Genomic DNA, 5,370 nt, shown 5'->3' on the forward strand with positions numbered 1-5,370 from the left:
CTGACAGTACTTATGAATATAAGCATTTAAGAAACTTCATGCTACATCAAAGCGAGATAATGGCTTCCTGGTGCAGTACAGGATTGCCCAAAAAAGTTATATGAATTTTATATTTTTTTTAGACAAGTCTTTTTGGATTCTGGATGGACTGCGTATGTGCCTATCTGCTTCCATAAAAAAAAGTAATCGTCTTGTAGGCTTTAGACAAGTTTTCACAGACTTGTAATAATTTAAATATGGAAGTCTATCTACTTCCATTAGAAAATGAAGAATAAACAACTTGTAACATTTTTTTTTTACACAAGTCTTTTCGGATCCTGGACAGATTGCGAATGTGTCCATCTCATTGATAGTGTTGGGCAATTAATTCTATTGAACTTTTTATAGCTTTCATAATAATTGGCATGTCAAAATTATATTCATATCCATCATTACCTTTAGCTGGTAGCAATTAAAATTCTGAACTGTGTTTAAACAATAAAAATGTTGTCTTTATTGACAGTCGCTATACACAGATAATAGTGGCAATCAAAGTCTGACAATCTGTTTCAATAGTTTTTCAAAATGTTGACTCATTAAATGTGCCCAAATATTGGATTCCTATGCAATGTAATTACATAGCATCGATTTCCGAATGGATTGACCACAGCTCGTAATGAATAATGTTCAGCAATCCATAAACTGCAATTGATTCAAGCATTTTAATAACAACTCCAAATTCTACTGATAAAAGTAGTAGTATTAGAAACAGTAATAGCAACAATAACAACAATAGCAACAACAACAACATCGCCAACACTAACGTTAATAATGAGTTTGAACTTCACGGCAATCAAACGCGCTTACGGCGCTCATCCGATTATTTATGAATGTGAAATGATATCCATACTTACCTTATAAAGGCGCATCGCTCAGTATGCGTCTGGCGTTCGAATGACACTTTAGCAACGCTGTTGTTATCGTCGTCATCGATGTTGTTGCTGTTGTTGCTGCTGTTGTTGCTGCTATTATTGTTGCTGCGTTGTTGTTGTTGGTCTTGTAATGCATATTTACAGTCAAATTCAGTTTGCCATTGAATGGATTATTATTGATGATATGTTGCAGCTACTTTTGGTATCATCATCATTGATTATGGCATCGTTAGGATTGCAGTTGTGGCAATTCTTGCTGAAGTGGTTAGTTTCGTTGGTGTGAAACGTTTGCGGCCACTTTCGCAACTCAGGTGTGGTTTATAAGCACTTTTGTTCTTGCTTTAGTAGTCACAATCAATGATATTGCGGTTCTCAGTTCAAGTAAAAGCCAGTGCACTTCATCACATAAGTTGTTGCAATGCGTGGGCAATAGTTGCACTCATGCAACAACAATGCTTCGTAATATGCAGTTTGTTTTGCATGAATTACAATGTTAATTTCCTAGTTGATTCGTAGTTGGTGATATCATTTGTTTTAATTGCCAACCAAGGTGATTGCGCTGACCCACCTGACTCTAAGCTAAGGTAGGGGTTAGTCGTAGAGTATTTTTATGCTCGGCAACTGTACAAGGATTGCATATTTCTGGTAATTAGAATACACTATAATGGCACAGTTGTTTTTCTAATAAAATTTTTCTATGTTATCATTTATGCTCATCGAAAGACAGAACACTAAGTTGCTCTTAATCTGAGCAATTCCACAGACTCTTTTTTGTTGTGGGACATCATAGTATTAATCATAGTATTAAATTTAATTCCGTACAATGGAAAAAATTAAGTCACTCTGTTATTTTTATAGCAAAATATTTTCTTTCATTTATGTTTAACTAAATGTTAGACTCAGATTCATAAATTACTTCATTGGTATATAATGTTGACTTTTAAACCCAGAGCATTTGATTTTTGCAATGCAACAATTATTATAGTTTTCAATTTAATCCTCACAACATTATTTGAAGCAATATTCAGGAGAATCTAGTATGGAACTAAATAAATTTTGCAACAATAAACAAGATTATAATGCACCAGCGCAGTGTCCTGGCTCAATGATAAGTTTTTAGGTGAATTTGTTGCTTGGCTTTTCTAATGATATCACGTACTCCATATTCCGTTTTAACGTGCTTTATATGTTCCTCTCTCAACCGTGCTTGGACTATTAGAATAATAGAGTGTCATCATCATAAAACTGACAGAAACAAGTGCCAAGCTTATTGGCTTCAACGCAAATATTTGAAGTGTTTCCATTTTCATTTTTCGTATATTTTATGATGATGTCGTCGCCATTGTCACTTTACTTTTATATGTATTATATGTATTGCGTGTTGTTGTTAAGTATTCTCAATAGTTTTACGAAAATTCTTAACATATACATATATTTTTCATATATCTTATGTATTTCTTTTTTATTTATTCAATTTTTTCAAATATTTTTGACGACAACGTCTTCCAAACACTTGATGCTTAATAGTCATGTGACATGTTGTATGTTGAATCTCAATAATTGTTGAATGCACCAACAAATGGCGGATGGTGAACAAAAACTTCACACATCCTTTTACATATCTTCTATTCTTCAGTTTTAGTTTCAATTTTCATTTAGTTTTTTTTTTTTGCTAAAATAATTCATCAAATATTTGTTGACCAAGCAACAGCAAATAATTAGGCCAGCACTACTGTACGGATGTGTAACATACTCAAATACCTCAAATACTGCCATAAAGTAATTACACATACATAGCACAAAATCTGGCTTTAGGAAGACTAATTAAGATTCCCTGTAATATTAGAACAACAGACATGCATAGAGATCTTAGAATCGACTCAGTAAAAAAATATATCAAGGACAAAAATTTATTCGTTGCCCAATCCCGCCCTTACAAACTTTAAGTCCACCTCAGGACGCACAGGAAGATATGCTGATCTATGGTTCGTCATCAGTTAGAAGATAAATAAATGATAATAATTCAAGTATAGTTAAAGCTTAGTGTAGGGCAGGGATAAGCTCCCCAGCCACAAAAGAGTAAAAGTACGCAATAGCGCAAATCACAACAACAACATCAGCAATGTCAGTATTGCTACCATTGTCATCAACTGCATAACGTTATATATACTACTCGTAGTTCCATTGTTTCATCAGCTATATACGATTTCAAAGCACTTGGCAGTTTTAACTTTCGGTCCAAAGCCTCAATACTACATCAAAGCGATTTAAATAACGCTTCTTCAGCGAGGTGAATAGTGTCCCAGTGCGCACAATTTGACTTCAAGGTTTTACTCCTTATCAGCATAAGAAACGTAAATATAGCAAGAAATCGTTGTATTCTTAAACAAATAATTTAAATGAGCCAAATACATACATATTCGTACATATTTTAGTTGAATAATGAAGAAGTTTCCAAAATATAACTAACACAGAAACTTGACCCGATATATACATATAAGTACAGTACGTGTAGAAAATATACTATGGTTTCATTTGAAAGCGTTTTAGCTTTAAGATTTGTTCAGACTAAAGTTGTAACTTTCTACACATAATCTCACTCAAGCAGAAATAATGAGTTCACAACGTATGAGACACCATCCATATGCCAGATCTGAAGACACACCTTAAGAAATTAAAATTCTAGATATTCAAAGCAGGAACGGCACGTGCGACTCCCACATTTGAGTAGAAGGTAAACAACCTGACAAATTCATAAACTTAACTATGCTCTAAATTTTAAAGGATGACTTGCTAAGAGTAGCCATTGATAAGTGAGTTAGAGTAAATAGTTTCCTCCTCCTCAGCAAAACCGCCGCCCTGACAAAATTCGTTATATAGATGTGGTCTAGCTTATTGCATGACTTAATACGCCATGCACTGTCATCACCGTTACCGTAACACTGAGTAAGTTTCGCTTTAGTTGAGTCAGTTGACTGTTACTGTAACGAATTATATCCAATTTGGACAGACTGAAATTTATGAACTGACTATAATCTTCATCTACCCAGGCTTTTACTGCCGGAATATGTTTTATTGTCACTTAATTCATTACTAGAGTATTCATACAAGTGAATATCGGAGAGTTGCCTGCCTGTTATGAAAATAATGGGGTAGTTCAAATTCCATAACAGGAAGAGATTGTGCTGAATCGCAGTTTTAATAGCGATAGAGGGGAGGTGCATTGAGTTTGGAACGCTAGAATATATTGGGAAACTTATTGCATTGCATTTAATAAATGGGAATGATTATTTTATTCTTAAACAAAATTTAATTTTTTCACCAAAACTTATTTATTCATGCAGATCTAATCCTTTTTAAGCTATATATGGACTTTTCGAAGGTCCCTAATATTGGAAAAAAATTTAAAATGATGATTACTGAAACTAGTATGACATTTTCTTTTTGTAATCAAAACACACATTTCAGAAATAGCAAATATTGGTGCAATGTATTTCAAAGTTTTCACATATCGCGTAAAGGTTTAAAAATAAAGATAAATACTTCAATTCCCTAAATTGATTGATATAGCGCATAAAATAGTAACCAGACTGAAAACCACCCAAAAAACAAAATTTTGTCGAATGTCATCAGTAGTTTCTTGGCAGGATCTCTATTTAAAGCTCAAAATCAGTTCCTATAAATTTAAATATATGTAAATCCCAAATGACAAAAATAAAATTTAATACTTACTTGGGTTATCATTTTACGACGTTTATTATATTTTGAAAAAGAAAGATTTTTTTTTTTGGTACTTATTTAATCTATAAAAAATATATGTGAAATAAGTGATAAGAAAAAAATATTTTACCATTTTTACCTGCTGTACCCACAGAAACCATAGCTTTTTAACTACTGTTTAGATTCTTGACCAGGAGCTTTGAAGCCAGCATTACCTGCTTTTTCTAGCCCCTCGTACACTTTGTTGAGGATTTCAGGAATCTTATCATTTTCCTTATAATGATCTCTGCAATAGTTTTCGATATTTATCAACTTCCTCTTAAACGCATCCTTCTCCAAAGTAACGAGGTCAATATCACGTTTCAACAATGCCTTAGTTTTGGTGAGGGTATTATACTGTTTCTGAATATCGTCGTCCTTTGATGGTGTTTTACCTTTCCGGGGAGTTTTTGCAGCCATCGTATAGATGTTCTTTTGACACTCAAAAAATAGGAAAACCGATTTTGTTATTTTTTCAACGAAAATAATTTTTAGTTTGAATGAAAAATTTTAATCTAGCTCAATAGTTTGTATTATCAAAATTTGATAAAAATTCCAATGTTACTTATAAAAAATTTATTGTGAGATATAAAATTTACAAAATTTTTATTTAACTAATTTAATTAAATTCATTATTATTAATAAATTGTTTATGAAAAATGGAGATGTCTGGAACATCTGATTATAAAGTGATTCTTTA

At 32.5% G+C, this 5,370-nt stretch overlaps 1 long non-coding RNA gene across 1 annotated transcript; it reads right to left on the minus strand.

The window, feature by feature from the left end:
- Positions 1–4,373: 4,373 nt before the first annotated feature.
- LOC119662133 lies at positions 4,374–5,149 on the minus strand. The gene is made up of 3 exons (XR_005250709.1): positions 4,771–5,149; positions 4,644–4,714; positions 4,374–4,587 (listed from the first exon to the last, which is right to left on the minus strand). It is a non-coding gene; the product is annotated as an uncharacterized LOC119662133 (long non-coding RNA).
- Positions 5,150–5,370: the final 221 nt, after the last annotated feature.

The sequence above is a fragment of the Teleopsis dalmanni genome, chromosome X, assembly GCF_002237135.1.
Source record: "Teleopsis dalmanni isolate 2A chromosome X, ASM223713v2, whole genome shotgun sequence".
Taxonomy (NCBI): domain Eukaryota; kingdom Metazoa; phylum Arthropoda; class Insecta; order Diptera; family Diopsidae; genus Teleopsis; species Teleopsis dalmanni.